The 23604-nt window shown below is 36.7% G+C and overlaps 1 long non-coding RNA gene and 1 pseudogene across 1 annotated transcript in view; one reads left to right on the top strand and one right to left on the bottom strand.

Moving 5' to 3' along the window:
• The window catches only part of LOC123284396 (uncharacterized), a 55089-nt gene that overhangs the window by 19185 nt on the left and 12300 nt on the right, over positions 1-23604 (bottom strand). The window lies entirely within an intron of this gene.
• The window catches only part of LOC123284397 (centromere-associated protein E-like), an 84479-nt pseudogene that overhangs the window by 55264 nt on the left and 5611 nt on the right, over positions 1-23604 (top strand).

Raw genomic sequence — 23604 nt, 5'->3', positions numbered from 1 at the left:
TTTGCCTCTGGAAAGTGGGAGCAGGCTGTGGGAGGTGGGGACAGGGAGGAAAAGCTTATCACTTTCTAACAACAAAAATACAGAGTAAGAAGTAATAGTTTTATTATTTTTACTAAGAAAATATGTTATTTTCATTAAAAAAATACTAACATTTTAACATTAAGATATGTCACTGTTCTCAAAATTTCTCTAATGATGAAGAATCTGGAAAAACAAGAGGAACTAAGAATTGCTCACATGCATCTGAAGGAGCACCAGGAAATTATTGATAAACTCAGAGGGATTGTTTCTGAGAAGACAGATGAAATATCAAATATGCAGATGGATTTAGAAAATTCAAACACTAAATTACAAGAAAAGGTATGGGGGGAGGGGAGGGTTATTTGATTGGCTGTCTGACTTATTTGTGCCTATAATCCTCTGGGGATATGAAATAGTTTAGCCACATTGGAAGACACGTTGGCAGTGTTTACTGACACTGAACATGTACATGCCTGTGGCCCAGCGATTATAGGTATGTACCTGAGAGAAAAGAACGCATACTTCCACATAAAGATATGTACAAGAATGTTCATAGCAGCTCTAATCATAATAGTGAAAAACTGAAAACAACTCAGATGCCTTTCACTGGGAGAATGGATTTACACCTTGTGGTTTATAAGTTCAAAAATAGGCAAAGTCACCTAAGATGACCAAGGTCATGATAGTGGTTGGCTGTAGTAAGGGGGCACACAGGAACTTTTTGGGGTGCTAGAAATGTTCTATATTTTAATCTGGGTTGTTATTACATAGATGTAAACATATGTCAAGAATAATTGAGCTATACACTTAAGATTAGTGCACTTATGTGTATATGTACATGAGTGCATCTATATACATGTGTATATATGCACAAGTATATATATGTATCTATATGTACACTTGTGTGTATATGTACATATGTACACACTTGTGTGTATATATATATACACTTACGTATATAATCTCAAAAGAAAATAAATTCTGTGTGGAATTATGCAGAATATTAATGAGTGACATTAGAAGCCTATTGTCTTAATCAATTTAGAAACTATTCTTTATACTTGTCTTAAAAACCATCTGTATCCTGACATGTTATTTTATGATTATCTTGATAAGATCCAAGAACTTAAGGCAAATGAACATCAGCTTTTTAAGTTAAAAGAAGATGTCAGTGAGACACAGAAAAAAAATGTCCGAGATAGAGCGATTGAAGAAACAATTCAAGGCCCAAAGTTTAACTCTGGATAAAATAGAAACGGAAAACTTAAACTTGGCTCAGAAACTTCATGAAAATCTTGAAGAAATGAAATCTGTAATGAAAGAAAGAGATAATCTAAGAAAAGTGGAAGAGGCACTCAAACTGGAGAGAGACCAACTGAAGGCAAACCTACAAGAAACCATAGCTAGAGTGAGTTATACTCTTTCTTCCTGTCCAGCACACATATTTTTAATACAAGAAGCTTCCTTCTCTTTTAAATAAATGATACTGTTGGTGAAAAAGTAAATGTTAGAGCCTTTTAGGGAGACAGTTTGACAATATCTTATTAAAAATTTATCAGCATATACGTTTGTTACAGCAATTCCATTCCTAGGAATTTATCCAACCAATATATTCACACATTTGGGCAGAAATACAACAGCATTCACTGCAGCATTGTTTGTGGTAAACAAAAGCTAAAAGCAATCCAAGTGTCCGCCATAAGGCACTGGCTAAGTGGGGTTTGTCTGTATAAGGGAACACTAAGCATAAGAATGGGACACTTTTTCTGTGACGTTGATCTAGAAGGGTGTCCAAGGGGTCTGAAAGGAGAAGAGCAAGCAGCCAGTTCAACAAGGAGCAGGACTAGGATGGGCGAGGTGAGGGACAGGGTCTGTACTCTCTATCCTTCCATACTGTTCTGATTTGGGGGTGGTGTGTTGGTGGTTTTTAACTGTGAGAATGCATTTTTTTACTTTAACTAGTTCATCATTAAGAAAAGATAATGTGCCTTTATATTATCATATTTCTCAATTTCTTCTAATAATAAAGGATCTGGAAACACAACAAGAACTGAAAATTGCTCGTATGCATTTGAAAGAACACCAGGAAACTATTGATAAATTCAGAGAGAGAGTTTCAGAAAAGACAACCCAGATTTCAAATATTCAAAAGGATTTAAATAAGGCAAAAGATGAATTACAGGAAAAGGTATTGTTGTTTTATTCTTTTGGGAGTAGTTGTGTCCAAAATTATTTGTAGACTCAGCAAGGAGATAGAAATAGATATATAGACATAGATATGTGCTTGTATGTAACAAATAGACTATTTTCCGTCCTTGAAGGAGTTCTGTTTGCATTCTAACTTGTTTTATAATTATCTCAAGATCCGAGAACTTCAGAAAAAAGAGCTTCAACTTCTTAAAGTGAAAGAAGATGTCAGTAAAACTCATTAAAAAATGAATGAAACGGAAGGATTGAAGAAGCAGTTTGAGGCCCAAAATTTATCTATGCAAAATGGGGAAATGGATAACTTACACTTGACTAAGAAACTTTATGAAAGCCTTGAAGAAATAAGAATTGTAGCTAAGGAGAGAGATGAGCTAAGGAGCATAAAAGTCTCTCAAAAATGGAAAGAGACCAATTCAGAGAAACCTTAAGAGAAATGATAGCTAGAGCGAGTTCAGAATCTACCCCTATCTAGTAACTATTTATAAGAAACAAGCTTTTTTGAAAAGGGTAGCAATGTTTTTACTTTTTTCTTCCGGGAAATTTCTACAAACGGAGGATAATGGGAAAACTATTACTATAACTTTTCACACAAACAGGCAAGTACAGTTTTAAAAGAAGCTAAAATCTATTTCAGAAAATACCATTTTAATTCTTTATTTTTAAGAAAAAATTTGTTCAATAAGCAGACTATTTTCTTTAATGAAATTTTAAAAGAGTTTTTAAACCAAGAAATAGCATTATTCTCAATGGAGAAATAGTTGAAGGATTCGATTTACAAAAGATTAAATAGCCCATCTCTCTATCTCTACCTGATAGGGTTAGACGTGGGCTCTTGTTAGTGACATTAGAAGGGAAGAAGGCAAGATGAATACAAAAAAAGAAATTGAACTGAATCCTCTAAAAAGTAATGTAAACTTCAGATCAATAAGAAAGTTTATGAAATCTATAAAAATCTTTTTCATTCTCATATTTCAATAGTGAAGAAAGAATAAAGTGGAAAACAGTATCATTTGCAATCTCAATAGAAACATCAGACACTTGGGAATCATATTTATGTGGACCCTAACTAAATTTATAAAGTGATTTAATTCATTCAACCAATAATCATTGAACAATTAGTCTTCTGGGTACTGCAGTAAATAAGATAAACAAATGGGAGAAAATGTTTTGTTTTGTACTTGTAGTCAGAAATACAAAATGTAGGCAGGGTATGAATTTTCTGGTCCAAGGTGCTGGGAAGAATATATGAATGGAGCTTGGAGCACCATGGACAGTACAGACAGTCGTGCTAGCATGTTTAGTTGGCAATAATTATTCTAATGCAGAGATCTGGAAGAGTAGGAACCAGAGATAAATCTAAAACCTAATTTGCAGCTATGAAGGTTACAGGAACAGATTCTGTCTCCAAAAAATATGTGGTTCTCCCACTTTTTTCCCCAATGAGTTGAGGTTACTCACTAAAAGACTTCATGATACTATTATTCATTTTCTGACCATTTTTAACATTTTTTTGTGTTACAAGTATAATATTTGATTCCATTATTGAAATAATGTACAATGTGTAATTGAAAAAGTAAATGATTAGACATTATATATGAATGGAGTTATAGCTGAAGCCTTGTTTATTTCTTTCCATCCAAGCAGGACCAACAGAACATCAAAGAGGTATTAAAATATGAAAAAATGTTGCTATGTGATGGAAAACAGCACCTTACAGAAAGCCTGAGAGAAAAGTGCTTTAGGATAAAAGTAAGTGCCCCTGTTCAAATTACAAATAAATATTGGGGCCCTTCCAAAGGCCTGAGGAGTCACAGGCACCTCTATGGAATGAATAGATAATGCTCAGTATTCTTCTAAACTTCATAATCTAGTACAGATATGTGTGTGCATACATGCATACATACACAAACAAAACAGTGGGGTTTGGGGCCGGCCCTGGGGCCAAGTGGTTAAGTTTGTGCTCCCGCTTCGGCAGCCCAGGGTTTCCCCAGTTCAGATCCTGGGCACAGACATGGCACCGCTTGTCAGGCCACGCTGAGGCAGCATCCCACATAGCACAACCAGAGGCACTCACAACTAGAATATACAATTATGTACTGGGGAGGCTTTGGGGAGAAGAAGAAAAAAGATTGGCAACAGATGTTAGCTCAGGTGCCAATCTTTGAAAAAAAACAGTAGGGTTTATGATTTTGAGGCTTCACTGGAAAGGTGGTATTTCAGCAGATACCTGAAAGGAGTCAATGGTTGAGACATACAGGTATCTGGTGGAGAGCAGAACAGGCAGGGAGAACAGCAAGGACAGAGCTCCTGAAGCAGAAGCTGCCTAGTGGGCTCCAGCAACATCAACAAGGGGGAAAGCTAATGAGAAACGAGGTCAGAGTTAACAGGAGGAAGCAGGCTGTGGGGCTTTTAAAAGACTTTGGGTTTTACTCTGAACGAGATGTGGATCCACTGGAGAGTTTTGACCACGAGAGAGACATGGTCTGACTTACATTTTAAAGGGATAGCTCTGATTGTTGTGTTGAAAATTAAGTGATAGCAGGAAGACTATTTGAAAGACTAATTTCAGTAATCATGCGAAGATGGTGATGGCTTGGCCCAGAGAGGTAGTAGTGGAAGCAGTGAGAAGTGTGTGGATTCTGAACATGTAGTGAGGGTAAAGCCAACAGGATTTACTGTCACCCCTATTAGAACACAAGATCCCTAAAGACTTCTGTGTGTTTATGGCTGCATCACTTAGCACAGTCCTGACAGAAGTCAGCCTTCAATATGTATTTATTAAAAGTACAAATGAATGACTAGACAGTGCTGCTCCAACCATAAGGTGATTCCTCCTAAGACCAAAGGCAAGAATCCCCTCTCCAACATCCCAGATTAGTGAACATCTATCTAGGTTTTCCTTAAATTATTAAAAGGAGAGCTCATTATTGTCAGAAGCCCCTTACTCTATTGTTTAGCACCCTGAACTAAATATGTTAATACCCGATTGAATGTAAAGTGTTCTTCCACCTGTGCCCTGACCAGCTTGTCACCTGTCTGGTCTCTAGAAAGTTGAGCTGCTGGGCCTAGGCCTAATGGGTGTCTGCCATACATAAGGCACTAGACTGGGTGCTTTACCTCATGAGACAGAGTTTATTGTTCCATTTATAAACAAAGAAATTGAGGCCCAGGAGGAAGTTCAGTCATTGCCCAAGGTCACACAGCTGGTAAATTGGTAAAATTAGGATTTGAAACCAAGTCTAAGTTTAAAACTTGGGTATAGAAGCATTTCTACAAATATAATTTTATTTCCTTTAATTTATAGTGTCTATATGTATTTTATAGGTTATATATAGATATTATCTAACATTTTACTTAATTCCCTAGAAAACTTTGTGGAAATTATTGTAGTCTTCATTTTGTAGTTGGGAGAATGGCTCAAGGATTTCCCCAGTCAGGAAGTGACAGGGCTAGAACCTGAACTCTAACTCTGATAAAAGGTGAGAAATCTCAGATTCTAGGCAGATAATAGAACGTAGGTCATGTGATTTGTTGTCACTCGTTTTGATGCTGGCTCAGTGAGCTGAGGAGTCGAAAGAAACATTTCTTGGACTCTCAAGGTCTGGCAGTAGTGCTCTTTTATTCAGGAAGTAGCATGGAGTAGCATGGGGACAGGACCTATGGGCAGTGAAGAGCTGCAAACATGGGTTGAGGGTAGGGCTAAATTTATAAGGCATAAGTATGTGAGTTGCTTCTTTACAAGACAAAGGAAAAATTAGGTAAAAAAAGTATCAGTGCAGGTGGAGTCTGGTTATCAGGTGGTCTTATAACTTTGGGTAAGAATCAGATTGAATGAGGTCAGGATGTCCCATGCTTCTGTGAGGATGATATAGATTGGTATGTAGGCCAGGAAGCCTTGGGCTTTTCTCCCTGAGGCATCCTTGATCCTCATCAGTTTTATCTGCTCACTCACACCACCTATTGTCAACAGAAGCTAGCATTCAGCCTTGACCTACAATACATACTAGATTGAATTCATGCAAATTTCTCTTCCAACTTTGTAAATGTTCATTCAAATCATGGATGTTTAGAAGACTAAAAGAAAATGTATCAAAATGATAACAATGATTGTTTCTGGTTTTCTTTGTTATAGCTGTTTTATAGAGGATTAGAATTGGCCACCCCAAGATATATCTCTTTGGCATGAAGATTATTTTGGGCTGGTTACTTTCAAAAACTGCAGACATGAGAGAAACTCTGAAAAGTAGAAGTTACCCTTTGTAAGAGACATTTCCATTTGTAAGGGAAATCTCCATCTGTAAAGATGTCTCCCTCTCTGTACCAGGAAGAAGGGGGATGACCTTACCTCTAGAAACTCTTATCAATGCGGAAGGCAAGGACTTAAATCTGCATAATAACCTTACTCTTGTTTACTGTACTTGTCTGGTAACCTCCCATACTGACTCCCCCTACCCACAACATCCTCCTTTGTCTTTAGCTGAAGATGATATTTAAGGTGAGAGCTTCCGCCATTTTGGTGAGTTGCTCAGTTTTCCTGGGTCTCTCCCATGTATACATGTTATAAAGCTTTGTTTAATTTTCTCCTGTTATTCTGTCTCATGTGAATTTAATTCGCTGTCCAGCCAGAAGGACTTAGAGCGTGTAGAGGAAATATCTTCCTCCCCTACAGTTTAAACTTCTTAAATTTCCACAATGATTATAATTATTTCTATAATCCAAAATCGACAATAACATTTTCTTTTTGTTTTTTATACACAAAAGTCTCAATTTATTTCTGCCCTATAGAAAGTGTTAAAGCATAAATTTTGTTACAATTCCAGAGCTAGGACTACTTATTGTTAAAGTAGAATGAATTATTAAATTGAATGAATTCTCACTGCCTTTAGGAGCTTCTGAAGAGATACACAGAGATGGATAGTCATTATGAGTGCTTAAATGGACTCTGCCTTGACTTGGAGAGGGAAATTGAAACCCAAAGAGAGCTTTCAATTAGAGTAAAAGCAAACCTCTCACTTCCACATCCACAAACCAGACAGATTCAGAAACTTCTCACTGCCAACCAGAGATGTTCCATGGAGTTCCACAGAGTCATGAAGAAACTCAAGGTACCACCTGTTTTAGTAATATCTTTGTAAATATTGCCATTAATTTCAGTTACAAACCAGTATATTTAAGTCCTGCTTTGGGAGTTGGTGTATTTGCTAATTAGTACATTTGCTACTGAATTAAAGATGGCATGGGTCTGAGAATAGCATGTGCAGGATCCTCAGTGCATCTAGGACCTGCTCATTCAACAAAACCTGAGCTCTGCCTTTGGCCTTAACAATGTGTCAGGGTGCTGGGGAGACAGAGATGAGCAACCGCTAAATCTCTCCTAGTCCAGTGGGTGAGGCAGACATTTGAACAGGTGAGAAGTGCAGTAGTGGACAATGTCCTGGAGAACAAGTTGAAGACAAGACTGGACTGGAAGCTGGGCTCAAGCAGTAAAGCTTAGAGTTCATTTTAGAGATGAGGAGGGGTCACTGGACAGTTATTTTAAGTGGTGGCAGTAATGTGATCGGGTTGCCATTGTAGAGACTTCACTACAGACAAAGAAGAAATGAGTCTGCAGGGGATGATAAGCCTGGTGGCAGAGAGAAGAGACAAGAGGCAGTTACAATTGTCCTGATGAGATGTGATGGGTGACAGTACTATGGGGGAAGGATTCATAGGGATGGAAAGGATGAAAGAAGTTAAAGAAATATTTGGCAGTTTACAATAGTAGGTCCATGTGCTTGACAGTGGAGGGAGGGGAGGGAAGTTCAGACTGAGCCCCAGGATTTGGGCTTAGCCGGGTTTGTGGATAGTGGTGCCATTAACTGATAGAAAGAAAAAACGAAAGGGAGAAGGCAGGTGAGGCAGGAGGAGAGATCTGGTGTTTAATTTGAGATGTTTTGAGATAGAAATACCTATAATGGAACATCCAGGAAGAGAAACCAAGTAGGCTTTTAGTTGTGAATCTGAGGTTTGTCAGGAGAAAAATCAGGACCACAGATAAAGATGTGGGATCCATCAGCATTTGGTGATAGATAGTACAACAGGTGTGAATGAGGCCACCCAGAAGCATAATAGAGTGAAGATAAAAGAGAACTCTGGAAAAGATCAGTTCTCAAGAGGCAGTAGCAGAAAAGAGAGCAACACATGAGTTTGAGGTTGGAAAAGTCAGAGAGATAAGAGAGAACTGAGCAAAAGTGCCATTGGTCAAGTCAGTGGAGGAGAGTGTGTCAAAGATGAAGTGGTCAAGAGTGGCAGATGCTTCAGACAGCCAGAACATGAATGAAGAGATCCCCTCAATTGTTGACAATAGAGCTTACTGGTGACCTTTGTCAGAGCAGTTTTAGTTGAGTGGTTAGGAAAGAGGCCAGATTGTAAATTGTTAAGGAATGGTGGAAGTTGAGGAAGTAGGAAGCGGTATCTTCCCTACCTAGGTAGATTGCCCCTCAGGCTCTAATAGTCTTCAAAAGCCTAACAATCAGATATCCAGAACTTATTCATGAGGTCCATAGAACCAGGGCATTCGAATTCTTGTCCCCTTTAAGCCACACTTGACAGGTAAGTCCTGAGGCAGGGCACACTCACGTTGGCCACCCAGCTGACATAGGCAGGAGAGGATGTTGAAATGAATCTCACTGGGAAAACTGCGTGATATAATTAACCAAAAGGAGGCAATAGAAAAAGGTGGGTTTATAGGGAAAGGCATCATGTTACATTGTAAACATATTGAATCTGAGGTAACTGTAGGACATCCCTGAGGTAGCTCCAGAAGGAAGTCAGAAATAAGAAACTAGAGGTCTGGAAGTCACTCTCCGAAGACGCTGAGAGTAGAAACTTGGGAATAGAGAGAGGTTCTTCCCTTCTTCCTCACTCCTCAGAGGATAGAGACAAACAAGACAAGCCGCCCCACCTCTTAGTCTTGAGAGTTTAGAACTTCCTCTAAACGTGATAAAAGTTTCATTTCCCAATTTGTTTCATGTTTTCCTGCAAGTATGTGTTAAGCCATGTTACAAAGATAAAGGAAGAACAACATGAATCCATCAGTAAACTTGAAATGGTTTTTATTGATGAAGTGGAAAAGCAAAATGAACTGCTAAGTAAAATGCAGCATCTTCAACAAGATGATGATGTACCATCCAGAGAATTAGGGGACCTCCAGTTGAGCCAGAAAATGGATCTACATATTGAGGTATGATTTATTTAAAATGGATTTAATTAGATTTTAAGTCTTTTTATCAAATAGAAAGGTAACTCTTCATGTGCTTAGAGTCATTCTCATTTATGAAATTAAAAACAGCTTGCAGAGGGGCCAGCCTGGTGGCGTAGCAAGTGGGTTCCTGTGCTCTGCTTTGGCAGCCTGGGGTTCACTGATTCAGATCCTAGGCGTGGACCTGGCACTGCTCGTCAGGCCATGCTGTGGCAGTGTCCCACAGAGAAGAACCAGAAGGACCTAGAACTAGGATATACAACTATGTACTACTGGGGCTTTGGGGAGAGAAAAAATAGGTTGCAGGATGACAGCTGGCCAGATGTAAAGAGTGCCAAGTCATAGACTAGCCTCCTTTCAGAACTACACAGATATAGAAAAGTAGACTTAATATCAGCAAGTAGGATTTCTTGGAAGCCCAGAATAAGTTTCCAAATGCCTTCTAAAACTTCCCAGATCTGTGACTGGGAGTCACAGACATTTGTATTGTAGCAACCCCACATGGAGTGTCCTGCTCTCACCCAGCAGTGTGAGGCCCCTGCAGTTCCCAGTATGCATGCAAGGCCTGCTGTATGCACAGAAAAGCTGCATCCAGAAACATTTCAGACACTGTCACAGATTCATAGTTTTGAACAGGTTTTAAAAATGCCAAAAGGCAGAATTTGTAGATGTGCCTCTGTTACATAGCCTATACTGCCAAAATTTTATTATTTAAATTAGAATTATATTTCTAATATAATGAGGATAAATTAGAATTATGTTTACTTCAAAATATTAGAAGTGAAAGTTCAGTAAGGTTATTTTCCCCTTTTTATGATATTTGTCTGATATTTAGATAAAAACTTTCCTAAGATTCAGGAGATTCAATGCTTATTTTTCACACAGGAAATTCTCAAAGATTTTTCGGAATGTGACTTCCACAGCGTAAAGATGGAATTTCAACAAGTACTGAGTAATAGGAAAGAAATGACCCAGTTTTTGGAAGAGTGGTTGAATACTCATTTTGATATAGAAAAGCTTAAAAATGGCATCCAGAAAGAAAATGATAGGATTTGTGAAGTGAATATCTTTTATAATAAAAAGATAATTGTAAGTAGTACTTTTTTTGTGCTCATTCTTTTTTTTTGTTTGCTTTAATTTTTCTGCCTCATTCTTAAAAAGACTTAGAGCAACTTAATTTTAAGTATATTTTCTTTCATTTATTTGTATATGCTTCTTTATTTTTTTATTTGAAAAAGAGTGACTGTAAATGTGTTCTTCCTCTAACACATTTTGCTTCCTTAAGGTAATTAAATATATCAACTTGTAAAGAAGATAATAAAATGTTGCAGTATAACAATCCATTTCCACTGGTGAAACCTCAAATCTTGCCATTTTCCTCTGTCCTTTCTCGCTTCCGTAGGACCTGAGCCTTTTCCCCCAAGTATCCTCAAACAAGGTGAGATGCTAGCCTGTTTCAGGGCTGTGGGCAGCACCTGTGGTCAAGCCAAAGACAGCTCTAGTCCACTAATTAGTGAGGCCTTGTGCTTCTCACCTCGGTGCTGTTGCTATCATACGTGCTGATCCTTCAACTGTGAGGTTCAAACATGTGGTTTGTATCATTGTTCCCAAGGTGACCAGCCCTTGTGGACAGATTCATATGAACCAAGATTGCTTGAGATCAGTTTTATTAATTTGTTTTACTTTCCACTGATGAGAAGATTCATTCGGCTTTCTGAAGTAATCTCTACCTCATACACCTGGTAAAATTGTCATTAATCAGAAAGTTGCTTGTTATATAGGCAGTTGGAGCAAAGGGAGCTAGATTAATATTATAGCTCCTAAGATTGGTTTTATATTTCATTTGTTTGGGTAGTTCTTTCCTGACACTTTAATTTCATCTGGAAACTATACTTAAATCACATTGAAATGTAGATAACATTTTTAAAAAAGGTTTTCCTGTGGATAGTGAATCCCATTTGTTGAATACCCCAAGCTAGCAAAACAGTAAATGAGCTTTTAAAATAAAAAAAAATGGTCCACAATCAATGAAGAAAAGCATAAAACCAGTGTTTGGGATAAGATAATTTCCATATAATTCAGTGTTTTTCTGATAATATTGAGGGCTCACTTGTGGTTAGAAAGTAGAGATTTCTGCTCTGTGGATCAGCATGGATATGTGGCTTCTTCCACCATCTGAGCATAGCAATTGATAACTTGGTGTGGTGTGGGGTCAGTAGTCCAGAACCAAGGAGAGTCCAGGGTGCCAGCAAGAACAACTAATTTAGGATCCGCATCTCACAGAACTACCATAAAGCCACAAAGAAAGATACAGGTAAGGCCAAGAAGGCATTCATGATGAGAGCAAAAAGTACATCCCATAGGAATAGGAAGTAAAAAGATGATAGAAGCAATTTCAGAGTGAGTCAGCCTTTGATGTAACGAGGGTATGGATTGGCTGTTACTCCCTGCACGGAAATAGAAGATTTTCAGATTACGAAAAGTCAGTAAATTTTTTTCCTTATAAACACTGAGGTTTGAAATGAAAGAGGAAAATAGATTGTTATTAAGTTTACTGGGTATGCTCTGCTATTAGATGTCAGTTAATGTTTATATATGACATTATATATGTCATAACATACATAATGATTTTAACCTGACCAGTTCTTCAGATTCCTCTTCATATGTCAGTGCTGATCTAATAGAATGAGATTATCATCTTGCAGATCAATATGAATCCTCTCTAGTCCTTATTCTTCTTTTATTCTCATAATCAATATCCAGCGTCTTCTGAAATGTCAGGAACTGGTGCAAGCCACAAAGAATGTTCACATTCTTTTAAAGTACTATTCTAGAATGTTCTGAATAATGAATTTCAACATATGCCTTGTCCTAGAACTCTAGTATTTTCCATAGTGGTTTTTTTAATACGTAATTCATTTTAGAAGCTATAGTGTTGTCTTTACTACTCAATAGGCTATAATGAATGAATCAACAGAGTTTGAGGAAAGAAATGTGACCATCACCAAAGAATGGGAACATGACCTGAAATCAGTGAAAGAGAAAAATGAAAAACTGTTGAAAAACTATCAAACTTTGAAGATCTCTCGAACATCTGGTGCCCTTGTTAATCCTACTACACAAGGCGATAAGAATCTTCATGTCACATCAAGAGCTACACAACTAACCACAGAGGTATGAGATTTCTTATAAGATGTTTTTCAATTTGCAGCTTCATTGTAGAGTTAAAGATGTATCATATGTAACATTTCAGAGCAAAATCACAGTATTGAAGGTATTAGGGAACATGCATGATGGACTTGTTTTTTAAATATAGTTCTATTGGGGAGCTCACTCAACTAATTATAAAGCTACATGTTACATAAGATCTTACCTTTGAATTATAAAATAGAAGTAACTCATGCCTTAATTTGATTAATAGGTATGTATACCACTTAAGGTGTTATTACCATACATTATAAGTTTTCTAAATCATGTGACTTTCTATTAAATTATAATCTATGTCTATAGTACCAAACTAGTTTAGAGAGAAAGAGCAATTTAGCTTTTCTCTAATTATCATCAGTGTCTTTAATATTGGTTAATGTGATCAAAACGAAAATGGAAGAGGCTAAAAGTATAATAAATTTCTTATACAGATTAACCTGTGCCCAAGAATCAGTACATTATTTGAATAATCCAATAACTGTATTAACTGCCCTTACTTGGGAATCTGTACAGCAAACACGCTGTTTTATTTTGTTAGCACACACGTCTTAGTGGGGAACCCGAGTGAATTACAACTTAGCATTTTTACCAAAATAAATATTTATAATAAAACATCAACTGCCAGTTTAATAATTATTACTAGTGGAAACTAGAAGATCACTAATATAGAGTTTATTGATTTGCTGATCACTACAGACCTCAGTCAGCTGTAGAGGTAAAAATAGTGGAAATATGAAACCCATCTTCCAAAGCAATAAGATAAACAAGCACAAGGAAATCCCATTTTCAATGACCCCAGGAAATACCCCATCAGATAATAAATCGTATGTTATTAGTTTGATAATTAGGCCAAATCAGAGTAGCACAGAGCAGGTCAGTGATGTGGAGGTAGAGCAGTGGGGCAGGCAGAGAGTTGGGCAGTCCACCCAAACAAGTAGGAGAATTCAGTGCATGACAGTAGGAGCAGTCAACTCAGGGGGGAAAGATAGTCTGCTTAATGTTTGAATCAGAACAACCAACTAGCCATCTTAGAAGAATAAGTCTGGACTCCTACCTCATTCATTAAACAAAAGTAAATTCCAGGTGGACCAAAAAGAAACGTTTTCCAGGAAAACCTGCATGTGTGTATATGTGAACAGTCTTATATTATGAACAAATTAAGGTATTTTTGTACTTATAAAAAACTGGAAATAACCTAAATGTTCATTAGTAGGTGACAGGTTAACTAGTTTATAGTACCTCCATGAAATAGGATATATTTACCCATGAAAACAAAAATGCGAGAGATCTATGTGTTGATAATGAAAAGATCTGGAAAATATATTATCAAGTGAAAATAAAATTTTTAATTTTTTAAAAAGCAGGAGGCCAGCCCCATGGCATAGTGGTTAAGTTTGCATGCTCTACTTCGGCGGCCCAGTTCATGGTTCAGATCCCAGGCACGGACCTACACCACTCATTGGCAGCCATGATGTGGCAGCAATCCACATATAAAATGGAGGAAGATTGACATAGATATTAGCTCAGGGCTAATCTTCCTCAAGCAAAAAAAGAGGAAGTTAGCTCAGGGCTCATCTTCCTCAGCAATAAAAACCCACAAAAAACCAGAAGTATATATTTATTGTTGTTATGTGCTGTAGAGTCAGCTCTGATTCCTGGCAACTCTATGAATGAGTGATGTCCAATATCCTGTCCTCAAGAGCCCTACTCAGCTCCTGTAGACTCACGCCTATGGCTTCCTTTCTGGAATTACGCCATCTCGTATTTCGTCTTCCTCTTTTCCTGCTGCCTTTTACTTTTCATCATGTCCCCAAGGTAGGATAGTCTCAGTTTTACAATTTTTGCCTCCAGAGATAGGTCAGGCTTAATTTGCTCTTGGACCCACTTGTTCATTTTTCTGGCAGTCCAGGGTATCTGTAGAGCTCTCCTCCAACACCATATCTCAAATGAGTCCATTTTTTCCTGTCAGCCTTCTTCACTGTCCAGCTTTCGCACCCACACATAGTAATTGGGAATGCGAGGGTGTCGATAATCTTGGCCTTGGTCTCTAATGATACTCCCTTACTGTTGATGATCTTTCCTGATTCTTCCATCGCTGCCCTTCTGAGTCACAGTCTTCTCTTGATTTCTTGGCTGCGGTCTCCATTTAAACTGATGACTGAACCAAGGGAAACAAAACCTTTAACAATTTCAGTGTCTTCATGGTCTACATTAAAGTTGTATAGTTCTTCTGTAGTCATATCTGTCTTCTTCATGTTCGAATGCAGTCCTGCTTTGGCTCTTTCTTCTTTCACGCTATTCTGTGTGAACTTTCTTCTTACACACTATTGTGTGTGTGACTTACTGTTTTTGTAAACTGTATATTCACATGCGTAGATACATATAGAAAATTTCTAGAAGGATACACTTGAAAGAGTTTAGTAGTCGTCGCTTTAGAGTCAGTGGGGGTTCTGAGATGGGGGAACTTAATCTTAATTATATGCCTTTGGATTTTTCCACATACTTGTATTTTTCAGCATAAAAACTAGGTAATAAAAATAAAGGGAAAGATATGTTACATGTATTCCTCTAAAGTGTCAATTAACAAATATACTTTCTGTAAGTAGTGTTAATTTAAAATGTAAGTGCCTATTTAATATGCTTAGCACCATGCTAACTAGTAAATAAAATAAGTACTAACCTTATATAAAATCTGGGCCTCTTTTAGTCCTAAATGATCAGCTTCTAAATGAAAAAAATAATACATGTATAAATTGAGTGACATTTGGAGTCTCCATCTATCCTATGTTGATGCAATCTGAAAGATTAATACCTATATATGATCTTTGTTTCATATAAACTGTGATTCTGTCTTCAAGGCACACCTTATATATGTGTGTTTTTTTTAATAGAAGATTCAAGAGCTGGAAACTTCACTACGTGAAGCTAAAGAAACTGCCATGCAAAAGGAAGACAAGATTATAAAGATGCAGAAAGAGCTTGAGATGACTAATGCTATAATAGCAAAACTTCAATCACAAGTTAATGAATCAAATAAATGCCTTGAAAAAACAAAAGAAATGATCCAAGTACTTCAGGTAACTTAAAACTCATTTTATAAATAAAGGCATAATTTTATAAATTATGCATAATAAATATAAATAAATGCATACGTTTATTTTCATGCCAAATAATGATTGTTTTCATCTTCCTGTAAAAATTATTTTTAAAAAACATAAATATTCTTGACAGTTTAAAATATATCTTATTTTTTTAATTTTTTTTAATTTTTTTACTTTTCAAAGTAAGGAAATTTTTTATTTTCACTTTAATTTCTGAATGCCAAAAATGTAGAGGATGTATGTTTGTATATCTCTAGTAGTATATTGCAACATTTTTTCATAAATATGTTTTTTTTTAAATTTTTTATTATTGCAGTAACATTGGATTATAACATTATATAACTTTCAGGTGTACATCATAATATATTTCGAATTCTGTGTAGATTACATCATGTTCACCCCACAAAGACCAATTATCCATCACCACACGTGTGTCTAATCACCCCTTTTGCCCTTCCCCCTCCTCCCTTCCCTTCTGGTAACCACCAATCCAGTCTCTCTTGCTCTGTGTTTGTTTGTCATTTTTATCTTCTACTTATGAGTGAGATCATATGGTATTTGACTTTCTCCCTCTGACTTATTTCACTTAGCATAATACCCTCAAGGTCCATCTATGTTGTCACAAATGGCCAGATTTCATCTTTTCTTATGGCTGAGTAGTATTCCATTGTGTATATATACCACATCTTCCATTCGTCCCTTGATGGGCACCTAGGTTGTTTACAAGCCTTGGCTATTGTGAATAATGATGTGATGAACATAGGGGTGCATATATCTTTTATGCCTTTGTGTTTTCAAGTTCTTTGGATAAATACCCAGCAGTGGGATAGCTGGATCATATGGTAGATCTATTCTTAATTTTCTGAGGCGTCTCCATACTGTTTTCCATAGTGGCTTCACCACTTTGCACTCCCACCAGCAATGTTTGAGGGTTCCTTTCTCTCCACATCCTCTCCAACACTTGTTGTTTCCTGTCTTGTTAATTATAGCCATTCTGACCAGAGTGAGGTGATATCTCCTTGTAGTTTTGATTTGCATTTCCCTGATAGCTAATGATGTTGAACATCTTTTCATGAGCCTGTTGGCCACCCATATATCTTCTTTGCAGAAATCTCTGTTCAGATCTTTTGCCCACTTTTTAATTGAGTTGTTGGTTTTTTTCTTGTTGAGACTTTCTTTTTATTTTTCAAAAAAATATGCTTCTTATCTAAATATTTAATACTCTGTTAGATAAGTACATTTTAAAATTATATTTTTTTCTACTTAATCCCCTGTTATTGAGTCCCACCTGGTAGCCTATGGGCTTAATCTAACCTGTTTTCTCTAGAAAGAGCAGAGTTGAAATGTTTTTGAGCTTGAATGCCGTTACACAAGTCGCACCCTCCTTCATCACAGCCTTCCTTCCTCGTCTGAGCCACAGCTACTTCTCACTCTTCTGCTACTTGGGTCGGATCCTAATAGGCATTTTGTTCACTGTTCCTGCTCCAGTGTCTCTTCTCTTCATTCCAAAATTAGAAACAAGCCAAGAATGCCTACTCTTTTCATTATTTAACATTGTTCTAAAAATTCTGGTTCTTTCAATGAGACATGAAACAGAGAGGCAAGAGAAAATAATCTTAATTTTGTTTTTAGAAATTGTTAGTATAGCTAAAAACCAAGAAAATCAACTGTAAAGCTTTAAAATCTTTGAGAGTAATTTTTTAATACTTCAAATAACTAAATGATCACATTTTTATTCATTCAACAAGTATTTGTTGAATACCTACTATGTGTTGGTCATTGTTCTAGATGCCATGTGTACTGCAATGGAAAAAAAATAAAGCCTCCTTGAAGAGGCTTACATTCTGCTTCATGAAGTCAGAAAATAAACAAGTATATATGTTTGTTAAACGGTGAGAAGTGCAATGGAAAAATATTAAGCCAGACAGAGGTATATAGGTGCAGGGTGAGAGTGGGTGTGAGTAGGAGTGTGATTTTGTAAGGGGAGTTGAGGAGAGCCGCACAATTAAGATGACGAAGTGATGGTGTGAGCTGTCTGGTAGGGAAGGGCCTTCTAGGCAAAAGAAGTAGCAAATGCGAAGGCCGCAACACAGAAGTAGTTGAGATGTATTCAAGGAAACAGCAAGAAAGCCAGCGTCTCCTGAGCAGCGTGGGCAAGGATAGAAAGGGAAATAGGTGAGAAGTAGCAGAGAGCCAAATCATAAAGCATCTTGAAAGCTATTTGTAAGCACTTTGGGTTTTATTCTGGATGAGATGGGAAGTCATCAGAGGATTTTGGCAAAATGATATAGTCTGACTTAAATGTTTAAAGGCTGCCCTTTGAAAATAGAATCCAGGAAGGCGTGTTTGTTAGTGACGTGCCAGCTCCTACAACAAAGGGAACCACAAAATGCAATGGCTCAAACAAAACAGAAGCTTATTTCACACGTAAAAGTGTGGGTTCCAGCTTGGCAAGTGGCTCCTTTCCACATGGTCATTCAGAGGCCCCCGTTTCTCCCATCTTGTTTCTCCAGCACTTCCTTGGTGCTGTTTTCATCTGCATGGTTAAAGCCCAGTTGTAAGCTGTCCGTGCTCAGGCTCACAGAAAAGGGACAAGATGGAGAAGCTAAAAATTGTCTTAAAATCTGTACTCATAAAGGCTCTGGCCCAGAAGTGGCACATGTCTCTTCCTCTCATATTTCCTTTCTTTTGCAAAATATTTAGATTCAATTTATCAAAGAGAAAGCCAAACACGTACCTCTCGTATTTCTTGGAGTCAGAGATGATTCCAAAGTTTTTGGCCTGAGCAGCCAAGAAGATAGAGTTGCTACATACGGAAATGGGAAAGACTGCCAGAAGAGGAAGTTTGAAACCAGGAAAGTTCAGTTTTGGACATGCTGAATTGGAAATGCCCCCTGGGGACACCCAAGTTGAGATATGACTTAGGCAATTGAATATCTGAGTCTGAGCAAGATATAGGCGAGAGGTTTAAGTTTGGGGAATCATCAGCATATAAAAATCATGAGACTGGACGAGGGCATAAGCATAATGGAGAGGAGATGTGGAGTAACCAAATGATACTAAGATGGAGCAGCCAGTGAGTGAAAAAGAAAAGGGGGTCTGGGCAACAGAGTGGTTCCAGTTTCTTCATATAAGTGAAGCTAGTGTTTCAAGAAAGAGGGAGTAAGCGACAAATTTCTCCACACTCAGTATAGATTGGTACAGGTGTCTATGGAGAGAGGAATATCTTTCCTGCATACTAAAAGTAACCATTTAGATAATATAATAGAGTATGCCATTGTACAGCATCCATGAGGAAAGAAAGCAAAGTATAGGGTATCCATAAAATCTTTATACAGTTTGAATTTTTAAGAATCTGTTTCTGTATTTTATATAAATATTCTATAAAATGCAACAGTATATTTAACTCGAGATTTGGCATAGTAAAATGCAAAGATATTAACTTTTAACCTATTCACCACTATTTTAATTCACCTGGATATAGCTGTCCAATATAATGTAGGGTTTATTAAGTGAATATAGAAGAAAGTAATTTGAACAAATGACTCATTAACAGTTTTGTTTAAATCTTGATACATTTCCTCTGTTGTATCTTTACAAATTATTTATATCAAGTAGCAGTAAATTTGTTAAAAATTCAAACTGTGCTAGTACTTTAGGGACATCCTGCACAGTGGGAAAAAAAGATCTTATTTATAACTGGCACAAAATATAAAATGCTCAAGTGACTAACCTTAACAAAAAATGAGGCAACATATATGAAAAGAACAACAAAACTCTAAAAGGAAATATAGGAGAGCATGTGGTTTAAAATAAGAACTATGCCATTTCCTAGGTTGTAACCTAAATACTGTACAACCATCAGTTTTTCCCAAATTAATTTCTAAAGTTAATGTAATTCAAATCAGAATCTCAAAGGAATTCTTTTTCTGGTAGAGCAAAGAAAGTTTCTCAGCAGACTCCATCTAAAATAGGATGAGCAGGTGCTGTTCACTGAGAACACAGGCGCTCAGACTCCTCAGGCGGCTAGAGGATGTTTAAGGCTGTCAGCGCTTCTGAGTGCAGCTTGGGCACACGTCGTGTGTTTGAAATAAGGAATTCTCACTGTCTTTCATTTCTAAGAGAGTATTTCCAATTTCAATTTCTTTTACTCAAGAATTGTTTTAAAACTGTTATATATGACTAATTTATTTCATTATATTGTGGCAAAAAAATTACTGCAATTTCTCCATTTTTAGAATATATTGAAATTTTCTTTTAGGTGTCATAAATGAATAAATATTTTTAGAGTTCTTTGAACTTTTAAATCAAAATGTATACAAATAGATCAATGGAACAAAATAGAGAGCCCAGAAATATATACACACAAATATAGTCAGTTCATCTTTGACAAAAGAGCAAAGGCAATTCAATGGAAAAGGGTAGTCTTATCAACTAGCGGTGCTGAACAACTGGACACCTTTCACAAAAATTAACTCAATTGATTGTAACCTAAATCTAAAACACAAAACTAGAAAATGCCTAGAAGATAACGTAGGAGAAAATCGAGGTGACCTTGGGTTTGGCATTGACTTTTTTTACATACAACACCAAAAGCATAATCTATGAAGGAAAAAAATTGATAAACTGGACTTCATTTAAATTAAAAATGTTTGCCCTATGAAAGACAAGCCACAGACTGGAAGAAAATCTTTGCAAAACACATATCTTTCAAGAACTGTTATCCAAAATATACAAAGAACTCTTAAAACTCAATAATTAGAAAGCAAACAGCCTGATTTAAAAATAGGCAATGGATCTGAACAGACACTTCACCAGAGAAGATACACACATGGCAAATAAGCATATGAAAAGATGCTCCACATCATATGTCATTAGAAAATTGCAAATTAAAAAACAATGAGATACCACTGTACATCCACTGTATCTCAAAATATAATGGCCAAAATCCGGAACACTGACTACACTAAATGCTGGCAAGGAGTGGGGCCAGGAGCTCTTGCTCACTGCTGGTGGGAATGCAAGTGGTACAGTAGCCACTTTAGAAGAGAGTTTGGCAGTTTCTTACAAAACTGACACCACTCCAGCCAGTCATATGCTCAAGGAGTCCCTGATATCAGCATCTGGTCCAGAAAGCCAGGGTATTTTACTGGTGCCATGACTGAGCAAATACTGGGCTCCTCCCAGAATGGGCTTATCTGACCTAGTCAGCAACCCTCTTAAGCTGAGCATCTCAGCTTTGGAAGCTTGCATCTTTTTAGTCTTTGCTAACTACGTGTGTGTGCAAATGTTTTTATAGGCACTGGGGGTAACGCCTAGAGGAATGAAGAGCTCTCTGGGTCCCTATTTAGATGGGTTTATTTTTGTATTCAATATATAATAGTAATCCATAGTATGGCTGTGGTAACAGCAATAAAAGAAATGAATGATTTATTCAGCAATAATAAGAAATGAGCCATCAAGCCACAAAAGACATGGAGGAACCTTAAATGCACATTGCTAATTTTAAAAAGCCCATCTAAAAACACTGCATACTGTATGACATTCTGGAAGAGGCAAAACTAGGCGAACAGGAAAAGATCAATGATTACTAAGGGTTCTGGGGGAGGGTGGAGGGATGGATAAGTGGAGCACAGGAGATTTTTAGGGCAGTGAAACTATTCTGCATGATACAGTGATGATGAACACGTGTCATACATTTGTCAAAACCCATGGACTATACAATGCAAACAATAGACTCTAATGTAAACTGTGAACGTCAGTTAATAATGTATCGATATTGGCTCATCATTTGTAACAATCATACCACACTAAGATGTTAATAATAGGAGAAACTAGGGGAGGACACGGGTATTACCGGGACTCTATGTACTCTGCTCAATTTGTCTATAAACCTAAAATTGCTCTAAAAAGTTAAACCTATTTATTAAAAAAGATTTTTGTATATGTTTGTATGTATATATGACTGATTTTTTTTCTGAGTCGAAGTAGATGTATGGCTAGATTGAACCAACCTTGAGTACAGAATATCCCCAATAATGTTATATAATATTTTGTGCCTTGAATTCAGTTCTACTTTGATATTTATATTACTGTTCATCTCTTGTCTTATTTTCCTGATTTACCTTTATCTACCCATTTCATTCGTTTCAACTTTTCTGTTTCATTTTGTTTAAGTATATTGTTTTTTAATTGGGAAAAATATTTGTTTTAAGAAATAGAAGTCATAGGTTTTCTAATTACACATTAGCTTCCAATAGCTTCACATGTACTTCACATCAAATATCTATTTGTTACTCATTTTAGGGTTAAAATTTGTGCCTTTCCTCCTTTTCATATGTTTGGAGTTTGCTGTTTTAAAATGTTCCTACTATATTAGGTAGTTAACAAGTCTTTGAAACTGCTCTAAAATTACTTTATTTCTCTTTTCTCTAAAACCTTTAGGACAAAGTTGCTTTAGGAGCTAAGCCCTATAAAGAAGAAATTGAAGAGCTCAAAACAAAGCTGGTGAAAACAGACCTAGAGAAGATGAGAAATGCCAAGGAGTTTGAAAAGGAGTATGTCTTTGTCTTAATTGAATATGACTTTAGTAGCTTAAACTTCCTTTCTAAACTGTATAAATTTAAAATATATTAAGATATTGTTATTGCTTTTTATAAAATAAATACAAACATCTACAGATTTTAAAGTTATTAAATTCTCATTATGTATGCAAAGGTTTTGAAAACAAGCACAATTCTGATCAATTACTGACATACTATGTCGTTGGATACTTCTTGTTCAATCATATAGGAACAGCTTAAAAATGGCCTTTTTTGTTTGAAAGTGAATATTAAGAACGTGTGTGTGTTTTTAGCAGTTTGTCTAAGGTTTCTGTTGGTTCTCTTAATTTCATTTGTTCTTCCTATTGTATTTTTGTGTAAGGTTTTATTTCCTTTTAAATTGTAGTACTTAGTGCCCAAGAGCATATTCCCTTTTTATTGATTTATTTATGTATAGTACCATATACAATAGCATGCCTAAAGTTCTTTGTGGTATAGCATAATGAAAAGAACATTAAACAGAGAGTCAAGGAAACTGAATTAGAAATATAATGTTGCCACTTATTAATATGTCACCTCTGACTCCTCACACTTTTTATTCTTCCTGTAAATGTTTAATAAATGTTTAATGATGATATCTAATTTTGCCCAAAAAGTCGCACTCTGAATCTACATGCATTCTAACCAGCCTTCTATTGATAGGACTGTTGGTTTTAGTGGAGCATCATTAAAAAGGCAATTTTAGTGGCCAGCCCAGTGGCACGGTGGTTAAGTTTGCACATTCCGCTTCGGTGGCCCAGGGTTCACCATCCTAGGTGTGGACCTACACATCACCTGTCAAGCCATGCTGTGGTAGGCATCCCACATATAAAGTAGAGGAAGATGGGCACCGATGTTAGCTCAGGGCCAGTCCTCCTCAGCAAAAAGAGGATTGGTGGCAGATGTTAGCTCAGGGCTAGCTAATCTTCCTCAAAAGAAAAAAATTTTTTTAAATAAATGCAAAGCAATTTTATATAGAATAGAATCAGCAGATACTTTCAGTCTCTAAGAAAGGCAGAAAGTCTCATAATTTAGCATTGCCAATTAACACTCAAGCAAATAATTAACAGAATGTCTTTTTCTCCTGGGTGCAATGAGCAGACTGTGACCTCTGACTGTGTCACCTCAGATCAGAGCTGCAGTCGAGTGTGCTTTCCTTACAGTGTATACAGAAGGTGCTTTTGGTTTTACGCTTTGGTAATTGTTGTACCTTCAAGAGGTTTCTAGGACCTCATGATAACAACCC

This window comes from Equus asinus, unplaced genomic scaffold, assembly GCF_041296235.1.
Source record: "Equus asinus isolate D_3611 breed Donkey unplaced genomic scaffold, EquAss-T2T_v2 contig_618, whole genome shotgun sequence".
NCBI lineage: Eukaryota > Metazoa > Chordata > Mammalia > Perissodactyla > Equidae > Equus > Equus asinus.
This window is presented reverse-complemented; position numbering and strand designations above follow the sequence as displayed.